This window comes from Platalea leucorodia (genome assembly GCF_965183815.1).
Source record: "Platalea leucorodia genome assembly, chromosome: 13".
In the NCBI taxonomy this organism is placed as follows: domain Eukaryota; kingdom Metazoa; phylum Chordata; class Aves; order Pelecaniformes; family Threskiornithidae; genus Platalea; species Platalea leucorodia.
In genome coordinates this window covers 15,526,823-15,539,853 of record NC_138835.1, presented here as the reverse complement: position 1 = coordinate 15,539,853, position 13,031 = coordinate 15,526,823, and positions in this window count along the sequence as shown.

Here is a 13,031-nt window from a genome sequence, read left to right as displayed (position 1 = left end):
CGCGTCCCCCGGCCCCTGCGATTGACTTCCTAAAGCAATTGCAGCTCCGGCACTTCCTCACGTCAAAACACACCCGCACACGCACACGGGCACGGGCACCCGGCGCCCAGCGCCGGCACCCGAGTGGGCACCCGGCAACATGCACCCAGCACCGGCACCCTGCGCCAGCACCCGCTGCGTGCACCCAGCAACGTGTACCCAGCAACATGCACCCAGCATCGGCACCCTGCGCCAGCACCCACTGCGTGCACCCAGCAACATGCACCCAGCAACATGCACCCAGCACCGGCACCCTGCGCCGGCACCCGCTGCATGCACCCAGCAACACACACCCAGCACCGGCACCTTGCATCGGTGGCCAGTATGGGCTCCCAGTACTGGCACCCTGCACCAGCACCCACTACATGCACCCAGTACTGGCACCCTGCCCAGTATGGGCACCCAGTACTGGCACCCTGCACCAGCACCCACTGCATGCACCCAGCAACATGCACCTGGCACCGGTGCCCAGTATGGGCACCCAGTACTGGCACCCTGCACCAGTGCCTAGTGTGGGCACCCAATACTGACACCCAGCACCAGGCACCGGCACCATGCACCCAGTACTGGCACCCTGCACCAGCACCCAGTATGGGCACCCCATACTGGCATGCTGCACCAGTGCCCAGTATGGGCACCCAATGCTGACACCCAGCACGAGCACCAGGCACCAGCACCATGCACCCAGTGCTGGCACCCTGCACCAGCACCCAGCATGGGCACCCAGCACCAGCACTCTGCACCAGCACCTACTACATGCGCCTAGCACCAGCACCATGCACCCAGTACTGGCACCCTGCACCAGCACCCAGTATGGGCACCCGGCACCGGCACCCTGCACCAGCAACACGCACGCAGTACTGGCACCCTGCATCAGAACTAGGCACCCAATACTGGCATCCAGTACCAGTGCTACGCACCCAGTACTGGCACCCTGCACCCAATACTGGCACTCTGCACCAGCGCCCAGTATGGGCACCCAGCACCAGCACCCTGCACCCAGTACTGGCACTCTGCACCAGCACCATGCACTCAGTACTGGCACCGTGCATCAGCACGTCGTACCAGCACCTTGCACCCAATACTGGCACCCTCCATCAGCACCCAGTGCCCAATACTGGGACCCTGCACAGCACCCGAGGTCCCCTCCGCCCCTGGGGCTCCTCGCCCACCCCCGGAGCGCGGGGCAGGGCTGCCTGCGGAGCTCCCCGGCCGAGAGTCCCTGCCGCGGAGCGGCTTCCCCTAAATCAGTGGTTTCTCTGTGGTTTTTTTTTTTTTTTCTAAAAGGGGGGATTATGCATTGCTAAAAATAAAGGGTGATAAAACTTTGGGAGAGAAAGGAGGCATAAAAATTTCATGATCTCGCCAGCCAGGAAAATTATCCCACTTTATTATTTAAAACCTCATTAAAAACCATTTCCCTGGGAGAGACACTGATCAAACCACCGCCTATTTCAATCCTCGAGACGTGCGCTCTGCGACGCGGGGAACATGTTTAAAACAGGCCGCTGCGTGCGACTGCTCCGCCGAAAGCACCGACCCCGGCCCCCGCGGGCCGAGAGCCCCAGCCCGGCGCGGGGGCACGGCAGGGCACCCACCGCGCCTCCCGCCATCGCAACCCGCTCTCGCCCGTTCCCATCCGGCTCAGTCCAGCGGGAGCTACAAAGCGCTGGCCCAGGGGGGACCAGCCCAAGGACCTCTGCGGACGAAGCAGGGTCCTTCTTCCCATTGCGACTTTTCCAAACCTCTGGAGCTGCTCCAGCGCGGGGCCGCGGCTGCCAGGCTGCTCCCTCCTGCCGTGCGACCGGGCCACCAGCCCTGGGATTTGCTTTAGCGGTTCATTTAGCTGGAAGCTCACAAATGCCCGGGAAGGCTCCCACATCTTCAGGAGCTGCTTTGTAGCGTGTGTTTGGGATTTTTAGAAATCCCCATGGTTATTCGGGCTTGGGATTCCTTGTGATTCTGGAGCCAGTCTGTCCCTGTGGATGGCGAAAAGACCGCGAGTGTTGGGTTTAAAAGCCTTTTTAAAAAGCGTGGATTGGGAGAAAACGCTCGGAGGTCCCGAATCACCTGCAAAGCAGCGCTGTGGATGAACAGCCCAGCTCGGGCAGTTTGTGCTCGCAGTGCCACAGCGGGGCCTGGGCACCCCGTTAAATACACGCGCCGCGGGCAGGGAAGCCTTTCCCGGCAATCGCAAACGCTCCGGTAAGGAGCCGGGAACGCCGCTCCCGTTCGGCTGTGAGTCTGGGGGCGGCTCTCCCCCGCAGCCAGCTTGGGCAGCGGGGACGGGAGCGGCAGCCGCTGGGGAGGGCGGGCAGCGGCAGCCTGGCTTGAGCCGTTCCTGCGCTCAACGCTGACAGCCGGTGGCCGAGGCGCCGCCCGCCCGCCGCCGCCCTGGGCCCGGTCCGGCAGCGGCCTCGCCGGCTGCGCCCCCCGAGCAGCCCCGGGCCCCCCCCCCGGCCTTTTCGGCCGCCTCCCGCCGGTCGCCAGCCCCCGGTGCCCGGCTGCAGCAGCGGGGCCCGCCCGCAGGGGCCGCCCGACTCCGCCGGCAGCGGCTCGGCGGGGCCCGATCACCGGCGGGGCCCGATCGTCGGCGGGGCCCGATCACCGGCGGGGCCGCAGCGGGGACTGCGCTGCCTGCGGCCGAGCGGCTCCGGCCCGGGGGCGCTTGGGCAGCCGGGGCACCGTCCTGGAAGGTGCTGATGCCGCCTCCGTTTGGTACCCGATGGGCGTTTGCGAAGGGAGAGCGAAAGCACGGAGCAGGGCCTTCGATGGGCGTTTTCTCTGATTTTCTGCTGGTGTTGCCGTAAGACAGTGCTGAGTGAGCAGAGGTGACCTCCACCTGGAGAGGCAAAACAGAAAGCAAGCACCTGCCAAGCTTGTTTTCCTCCTCAAGAACTCCAGGCAGGATGCTAGGGAGCAGCAAGCCTCTTTTGATGAACACCTGAGAGGAGGCAGCCTGTGTCAGGACTGAGACACAGCAAGGCTCCCGATGGGTCTGCAAAGCACCATTTGATGGAGAAATCCTGTCAGCGGCTGCTCAAACCCATCTCCAAAGCACTGGGTGGGATCAGCCTCGCTGGTGCGGCAGAGCGAGCTGATCCTTCCCAGGGAGTTGCCAGTTTGTGCGTTCCTTGAGAGGCTGGCAGGTAGCGAAACGGGATGTATGGAGGCTGTTGAGATGTTTTGCCTCCTTCTCCCACCAGCTACCTGGGCCTTTTCAGGCTTTCCAAGCAGCAGAGGGTAGTTTGACTGGAGCGACCAAAAAAGATGCACCTGGGCCTGGAGCTCGAGGGAAGCTACTGCAGCCCAAAGTGGAAGTTACAGGAGAAGCAGCTCTCGGCTGTCGCCCTGCTTGTCAGAGCTGAGATTGCAAAGGACGTGTTCGTCCTCTCTCTGAATATGCATCTCCTGTCTGCTGAGGGCAGCCCGAGGACGCGGCGAGGTGAGGCTCACCGCCCCGGCCGTGCGCGCAAAGAGCTGGCAGGAGGCAGAGCTGCCCTGGGGAGCAGCCCTGCTCCGGGCCGTAAATCCACCCTGTGCATCTCAGTCTTTGCAGAATCCCTGGTTTGGGCTCTGCAGTCCCATCACAGCTAATTTATTCCCTTTCGAGAAACACCCGGGCACCCTTTATAGCCTTTTTTGCTCTTTTAAGGCCGCAGAGCTTCCCAGGGAATGTCAGAGCCGCGTTTCCCATACTGATCTCTACCTCAGCCATCAGCTGTGCTACAAACCCGCCTCTCTCCAGGGCTCCCCGTCGCTGCTGACATGCTGACTCAAGAGTCATTCTGGTTGGGGTCACGTTTTTTCCCCCCGGGGGCCTGAAGTGTAAAGATTGTCTCGCCTGTACTCAAGCTTGAAGGTAAAGCAACAACTTGAAGTTCTGGAGCGTGGCTCTCTGCAGGTTGTAGAGCAAAGTTGAAAAGGGGCTTTTGCACCACCAGGAGCAACACAACTATAAATTCTATCACATTTAGAGGGAAAAGGGTCGATTATTTTGATTTCCTAATGTAACAGAGCTTATGCAATCACATTGTATATCAGCGCACTCATATTCTTCCAGATTCCTCTCTTTTAAAAACTTTTTAACCCTTTGGCCAGTTTTATCCAAAACTGACAGAGGTCTAGAGCTCAGTTCCTGCATTACAAACGGCTGGGTAAAGAATGACCCTGCCAGGGCTGCAACTGTGAGAAAGACCAACACAGGCTGCCAGACCTTATTAGACACTAGAGAATCCGCACGGATCTGACATTTGATTGATGCCCAAACCGTGGGAAAAGCTTCAGTCAGGGTTTGCGCGCTCTCAGGCACCCAGGTCAGTCCCCCAAGAGACGCCAGCCTGCTGACGGCCAGACTCTGCAAATTCTGCAGCTCGCAGAGCCGTTTGTTTGCTTTTTAGTGCCAAGCTGGGGGCTGCGGGCAGGGAGAAGGAGCTTAGCAGAAGTCTTAGCCAAAAGGGCTAGTGCTGGCATTTGAGGACGGGACTAAGGGCAGTACAGGCGCTGCAGCCCCAAAGCCTGCCTTTGGTATTGTAGAGGTGCCCTCCTTGAAGGAATCACCGCAAATTATCAACTCTGCTGCCAGTGGTACAAGCTGTCAGGGCCCTTGGTAATAATCCCTACGACCTTGGTAATATTATCGTGGGAATAATCCATCTTACCACGATAGTTTTCATCTGAACCTCTCAGTGATCTACAGACTTTCTCTCAAGCTCTGATCGCTGTTTGAGAGATGGCTGAACAGTTGTTAGGAAGTATGTCAGAAAGAAGTTGAAAGTGGTGACAATAAGGACAAAACCGAGGTGACTGGGCTCTTCTCTTTACTCTTTTGGCTGAAATCAAGGCAGGCAGAGAAGATCTGGACAGCTGTGCCCTTTCCTTGGCCACGAGATGGACGGTGGAAAAAGCTGGACCAAATCCAGTCTGTTCCAACCTATGTCTGCTGTGAGAGTTCAAAAGCATCTCTGACTTTTTGAAATGTAGGAGTTGAAAGACACTTGGGAGACCTTCTGCCTGTACAAAAGAGCAGAGTTTGGTCTGGTCTCTGTACAAAAGCCCACAGGCGGGTGGAAGAGCTCCTGCTGGTACGCGGGAGAGCTACTGGGAAGGCTCCGCTCTTTGGCTGCAGGGGGAAGGTGACGTGGACGGTTAGAGATGGGAAGAGTGCACTTGAGGGGAAGGTTTGAGAAGTCAAGGTCAAGTGTCTACAATGAAAATACTTTGCACAGGAGGGGAAGGTAAAGATATTCTCGGTTGCGTAATCTAGCCCGAGAACGACATTCTCTGATTTTTATTCTGCTGGCATGAAAAGCATCTCTTTGTCACTTCGTCTCTAAATTGTTCGGTAGACGCAGTTCATTAGAAATCTGCTCTGTTGAATAGCAAAGTAATGAATCTTTGTGCTTTCCATTTCCTCCATCTGAACTGGAAAGTGTTTTTCTCACACGATCTCCGTCTTGAGCAGTAATAACAAAACCACAACTTCTGTTGCAGTTCTTTATTTGCAGGTTGGATTCCTCTGTGGACCCATCTAAACACAAATGTACATGACCTGCTGGCTGCAAGACAGCAGATAAAGAAAACGATGGTTATGACTGTGTGAACAAATATCATTCTGATATTTCTGTTTTAACATAGCAAGGTCCAGGACTCATTGTCAGGAAAAACTGCTCATGACTTTGAGGTTTCTCACTTATATGCTAACCTGAGAACAACTTCTATGTGCAGAACATCAATTTTTGTATGCGGTTTTTGGTTTAACACCATACAATCCCTATTTCTAATTGACCAGGTGATACTGAAATGGGTAAAGCTTTGATTATGGCCTGATTTATGTGCGTGCAATTCCAGTGCAAACACAATCAAGTCGCAGGACTTACGTTCGTGAGAGCCTGGGCTAACTGATGTGGCCAGCGTGCCTGTTCCTCTGGCTCGTCCACACTGCAAGCCCTGAAGGCCCATCTACTGCAGCTGAAGCCATTACACAGGTTGGGAAACAATTCATTTAACTCGGTAGCTGAAACATCTGGCTATTCCTGGTCCCCTGTCCCAATCCCTCAGGTGTCTTGAATTATTCTAAAAAATTCCTCAAATTTTCAGGGTCTTCTAATAAATATTTCACCTCTTTCATCTTCTAGTATTGCCTCTATGTGACTCCTCTGTAGCACAAAAGCGGTGTGAGATGATGGAGTAAAGGAGAGCAGGGTGCTGTGCACCGAGGAAACGTGGGCTCAGATCCTACTTCCCAAGTTATCTCTGTTGGTGGTAGATTCGCCTCAGTTCAGGGCAATAAAGACAAGAAGTAGGAATATAGATGTTTTCTCACTTTCCCCTCTTCTTTCTGTAGTGGATGTGGGATAGAGGGAAGGTATTATTTGACATTCCTGCACTCTTAAGATGTTTTTCATTACACAACTAAAAGTGTTGACAATAAGAACTTCCCCCCCCGCCTTAAAATGCTCGGTCCAGTGTGGGAGGCACTGCTTCTGAAGGGAAAGGGTTTCTTTTTTCTCAGTCTTGAATCAATCTCGGCTGTCCCTGCTGTGGCTGCTGGAGGAGGGGAGGGCTGGCGGACTTGTGGGTGAGGATTCATGTCCTCCAGGTCCCCGAACAACCATCAGATAGCACCGGGCTTCAGCTGCCACGAGCCCAAACTGAATTTGAACCAGAGGCCCCGTGTGAAATGCCAGCAGCCCAGGGCGTCTCGGGGAGGCACCTCCGTCCTGCTGCTGGTAGCAAACCCCCCATCTGCTTCTGCTGCTGGAAATGGGCGTTGGGAGAGGTCTGAGCCCTCCTGGAGCAGAGATCTCTCTGTCTGTTTTCCGAGACCTGTGCTGAGGACAGACTTAAAAGTCTCCCTAGAACAAATCGACCGAGGCGTCCTCTTTCTGACACGCTCCTGGCTAAGATGAAGGGAGCGGTTTGCTCCTTCCCCTGCCCCTTTCTCGGTGACACAGATACAGCCCATGCAGCTCTTCCTCTGTTTTGGCGAAGGGAGGGGCAGTTTCCTGTTTTTATACAGAAATGAGAATTGATCCAGGATGCCTTCGTGCTGCTGCTGCTCCTGATGCGCGCGGAGGGGCTGACAGCGCGCCTGGGCTCTGGGGCTTTCACTGCGGCTTTCCTGCTCGCCGCCGGCAGCAAGGCTTTGACCCTCCCGGCGCCGCACCACGGCTGCAGCCTCGGCGTTGGGGCGCGTGGAGGCCCAGCCCTGCGACGGGCGCAGGAGGCTCCCAAGCACCGCTAACAAGCCTTTCCTGCAAAAACAGGCTCTCTTTTCCCAGTGGCCCATTCCAGGGTGTTTGCCGGCTCCCGACACAGCAGTGCAGCTCCATCCTGCTCCAGCTACGGGACTGCCCGTCCAAGGCCAGGGCTGTATCTGGCATTAGCATCCCAGGAATCCGCTCCAGGCGGGCAGGAATAAAGTGGAGAGACATGTTTACAACTGCTGGGGGAAGCAGGGGGAGCGCCAGCCGGGGAGCAGGCACAGCCCAGCGTTAGCAGTCTCACGGTCTAGCTGTCGCTGTCAAGGAATTGGTCTTGGATAAGGAGAAAGGGAGAGGAAGCAGAAAATTGGCTTTGCTCAGTGCTTTGGCCACAATTAATAAGGAGGGAACTGGGCAAAGGTAACGTATAATTAAGTTGGCTGATAGCAGAGTTCTGTCCAGAGCAGGAATGTGTTGTACGCTGTCACGCTATAATTAGCAACATTTTGTTATAGTGCTTTTCCTTTCCTTGAAGGATCCCAAAAAGCCTCACAAAATGCAGTCGGTTAAAGTTGCCAGCTCCCCTCGGGGAGAGAGGCGCCACGTCTGCGATGCCCGCACCCTGCGCGGTGGAGCGGCAGAGGGAGGAGGATGAGGCTTTTCCTCCAAAGACGCCCAGCTGGGAGACGCCGGGTCCCTCTCCCTGGGGTGACCTGTGAAATGGGCGGTTTTCCCTGGGAGAAAGCTGGAACATGGAGAGGTGAAGCGGCTTTCTGAGGTCACCCAGTGAGTCACGGGTAAAGCTAGGAATAGAAGCCAGCAGTCAGGCTCCCAGCTGCTGTACCTATGCTTATTTCTATTTATGCTCTTCACTTCTCTTGCCTATGGTTTACTGAGTGCATTCCAAGAGTAACTTGCCTGCCAGACTTCCTCCCCTTTAAAACCAGAAATGGACAGATAAGATAGTAGAAGAAATCAGTTTAACTGCTGGTATGTGCACAAACATACCTGAACCCTGTCCAAGTTATCAGCCGGGGTTTTTTTTTAATGCTCTTTTGGGGCAGGAGAAACGCCTCCAGTCTCAAAGCGCCTATGGCAGTTTGCTGGCAGGATATCAGATGATTTATTTCCTTCGCCTGTGGTCAAAAGGAGAAAAAATAAAAAAAGCAAAAAATAAAGATGGCAATCATGTTAGAGATGGCAAAACCCGGTCATGTGAGTCCGATATAAATCCCATGAAGGCAATGGGAGAATCATGGCTCTGCGAATTAGAAGTTTTGACTGTAAACCAAAATAAAACTGAAACTCCAAATAAATGCTGCATTCTCCCCCAGTGAATTTTCCCAGAATGCCTTATCTACCTCTCAGAGAAGGCCTTGAGACTTTCTTCCATCAGCTTGAGTTGTAAATCAGACTGGGCCCAAGGGCAGAGTATCTGAAAAGCCCTAAACCAGGGGGTAACGATTTGGCTCCTCATTATTCTTGGGGTGAGCAGAATTAGACCGCTGTGTCAACTGGTGTTCAAAGGCAGCATAAAAGGGTTAATTCAGGAAGCAGAACTGACATTACGTCAGACCGTTACATCAAATGGAAGCATGGTAGTGGCACGAGCGACCAAAAACGCTATGCTGTATCTGCCAGCCTGCTATCCGAAAGCAGGCACCGAGGATGGAGACAGGCTTGCCCACGCTGTGGCACGAGCTGTCTAAATTCACTCAACCTGCCCTTTGTCGTGGATCAGCGGATGGGCTGCCCTTGTACCCCTGCATCCCGGCGCAGCATCCCATCACTTCTTCATTCTTCTTGGCTCTCTCTGGTCTCTCCTTTCTCCTCTTTCTTCTTTTTTGCGTTTTGCCCTTTGTTTTTCTATATTTGCAATGCTTTTATTGCAGTCTCGTTTTACGATTCTCTTCATTCCCTGACCTGAGAGGTGATCTGCTGTGCAAGGCACGCAGAAGCTACTGCTGCTGGCGCGAGTCCCCTAGAAGAGCAGCGAGGTGCCTGGGTCACCAGCTGCCGGCTGAGCCTCAGGATGCGGCCGTCAGCTCTGCTCTCAGCGATCCGCACCCTGGAAGCAGGGAGCTGCCTGATCTTTGACCGGGAGGGATTCAGCATTGTGTGGTTTTCTGTGTTTTTTTCTGTTCTCTACTTTGCTGGATTCTTCCCAGCCTTCTCTGGGATCTTTGCGGAGGGATCAGACTGGGATAATTTTGGTTTGGTCCCCAGATATCTTGTATACACAGGCTATCCGTTTCTATGAGGTGACTTTTGCAGAGCGGCCCAGGCATAAAAGCTGACCTTTCCTCTTTGCCCTCGCGGTGATTCCCCGATGTTAGAGCTGCCGCGTAGCGTACAACCGAGCTCTCCCTCCTCCTGCCAGTCCTGCCTCTGCGCGCGGGAGTTCCAGGTCCTTTCGCGGAAATTAACATTTACTTTAACAACTAAAATAAACAAAACCAAATAAATCTAACAAAATAAGATCAATAAAAACATAGCCAAGTGCTTTGTTTTGCTTAGAAGATGCATCTTTGTGCATATCCACTTGTGTGCTGCCAAGTTTTGGAAATCAGCAAAGGCTGACATTGTTTACTGCAAATTAAAGACCCTCTGGAGACACTCTGTCTTGATTTCCAGCGTAGCCTCGGGCTGGGGGAGGGCGGCAGTTGGACAGTAGCATAGAAGAAACCTTGTTCCAGTGTTGCTAACTATAGCAATTTCAGAGTCATAAATAACTTCAGTACCATGGTTACAGCGCTAGCCAAGTATGATATCATTTAGTTTAGGATTAGGGAAAAATATCTTCCTTGAGGCTGTGGGTTCTAAAATAAGCAACTTTTCCAGAATGGGTTTTCTCGCAAAGACTACACAGAGAAACTCTAGCCTGTAGCTGTAAATTAGAAGGATTACTTTGGTAAAACTGACTGGATGAGAAGTGTCAGCAGGTAAAACAGCCGAGAGGGTAGATTCGACCAAGTTCCCTGGTGAATGACAGCCTGGCGCTCCGTCGGTTTTCTTAGAAAACAGCACCTTCCATGGAGTGCAAGCGCAGGCTTTTCCCACTCCAGTTCTGCCTTATGGAGACGTGCAGAAGCATAGGTCCCTTCCGAAATCAGATGCCACTAATGCCATTAGAAAGATGGATTGAGAACGGCATGGACAGTTCCCATGGCTGCATGGGCAGCATTATATGAATTGCGCAAGCACATGACAGCTAGCGTGCATCCGTTGGTCCAGTCGAACAAACAAACAACTGCGATATTTATGTTACAGAATTTACGCACAATTACATGCACGTGCAATTCTGCAGGACCTTGGGAGCAACAGTGAAAGGCTGTTGGGAGAGAGATCCTGAATATGTGCTCCATATAGGACAGCGCTATAATGGACTACAACAAGAACCTCAAATGGGACAAGGGGCTCGTGTGAGCACAACAGAAAATTTTACGGAGAAACAGACACTTTGAACACTGCAAAACTGGTCATAGGTTGATGATACAGGAAATCTGGCTCTAGGGCTCCTGGATACAAAACGCTACACCACACAACCCAAAGCACTGATCCCATTCAAAATTGTTCAAAAAGTTATGACATTAAGTCTGTATTGGTAGGCCTTACGCCAGATTAGATATTGTCTTTCTTCCTGCTGCCGGCATAAAGCCAGCATAAACGCTGTATTATGTACTCTGGCTAATTCAACAGAAACGTAATTGTGTGCCCAGGCATGATCTGGATTGAATTTGTCCTGCTGAATGATCCAATAGTGCTCAAACCTGGTATAAAGGACCATAGAATTGTGGTACAAACTTCTGTTGCAAATTTCATGTCTTCTCTAATGGAAGGCAAGGCAATTTTGCCACGTGCAAACGTCTATGATAATTGTTGAAAAGTTTTCCCCCAGTTTAATGCCATTTCACAGCACAGATTAGAGGGTGCCCCCCATGAAAAGCAGTGGAGAAACTTGAACACACGGAGAAAAAAAGAAATGTACTTTTTATTTCTGCTCTTCCTGGTTCTAATCATACAGAGAACATCTGAAAAGTGACATTTCAGGATAGGCTGAACAAGTCTGATTGATACACTGCATTCATTAGCCCTGCCTCTCACTGCTACAGCCTGATCCCTGCTGAGAGATCCTCTGGTGGCGAACTTACCCCAGCTCCTGAGAGCAGAGGCTCAGGTTTCCAGGCGACCACGGGCTTCTGCAGCTCTGAGCAGCCCGCATACCCTGGCCTCTTTCTTTTCCTCTTTGCCTATGCTAGGTTTGGCTTCTTTGAAGTAACTGTTATCCATCATGAAAATGTGGGAGGCCAGCATGGTTTTCATTTTCTCAGCAGCGGACTCAGTGAACACCAGACACCTTGCCCTCCATCGGGCTGCGGTAAATGGGGGGATGCTTTTGGTTTGGGAATAGTCCTTTGTGTGTGTGAATCTCTCTGTCTTGAAGTCATCTTTATTTCGGCTGTGAATTGCAAAGTAACCTAAAGGGGGAAAAAAGGAAGATGACAGGAGAATTACATTTATGTATGAGGACAGAGGTTTCTTGAGTTACCTGGTATACTTTACGTGAAAAAACATAAAGGCCATCGGGCCAAGGGAGTGGCTAGAAGAGATCTCACTGACATTAGTACTACTTTGTGGTACCAATAGTTTCTTTAGCATGGCCAGTGAATAAAATTATTGCTTTCAGGCTCAGAAGATATGCAGCTTGCTCGTGGCTTTGATGCTGACCCGTCCTTTAACCCTAGCAAACTCAAGCCTTTGTCATTTCTCATACTAGGCCTGTTTTCTCCACCTTGATTGCAGGACATGTGTTCACTGCCTGATAATACAGGACCCTGACCGACACTGGGATTTCTACCACCGCACAGGGCATCTCTCTTACAATGACCCGGTCTTATTTTATCAGGGTTATTCAGAGCTTCACTGTTTTGTTCAAATCCTCTGCTGTCAGGGAAAAGAGTCAGGTCTGGTCCACTTGAGAGCTTTTGCAGGTAGCTGAGCTGCAATATGCCAAACAGCCTAGTCTGTATTTGGGATGGGGCCTGGATAGTCCAAGGAGCCCTCTCTCCTGCAAGGAGAAATCATCTGCCAGAGCTGTGCGTACATCTCTACTTGGAAGCTCCTGGAAGCTGTTCTCAAGTGTAGTTTAGAAATATGCAGACAATTCCATATCACTGCTGTTGTACTCAGACTGCCAACAGTGGGGTCAGGTTGTCCCCTTTGTTTTCCAGTAATTACTATTTTTAGTTCAGGTTTCATTCGAGTGTAACATTTTTAGATGAGCCCAAAGGTCCTCTGGCTGTGCTCTGTACAGCTTCACAGAAGACAGATGGGGCATTACAGACACAGCGTACTTAGTCCCTGCCGCTTCATGAGATTCAAAGTCCAATTCAGTTGATTAAAGAATGACGTTTTCAAGTTCTGAGAAAAGCCATCTCTGGATGGAAGCAGAATACCCGCAGCAGAAACACAACTTAACAGGGAATAATTTCACCTGCACGGTAAAACAGGAAGATTGTAAATGTTCAGGGATCACAGGGAAAGCATGCCATGGCTTGCGTTTTGTTTCAGTAGCTCAGACCATGTCAGCTTGTCAAGTGTATCTTGAGAGATTCACGGCCCTCCTCAATTCCAAGGCAGTTTGTGAGCTAAACCAAACTGAAATCTAAGGAAAGAACTAGACGGCCAGGGTAAGTCAGCGCAGCTCCGCAGTTCACATCAGCGGGGAAGCCGGGCCAGGCAGCGTTCCTGGAAGTGTGGTTCAATCTCGGTCCAAACGCCGAGGTC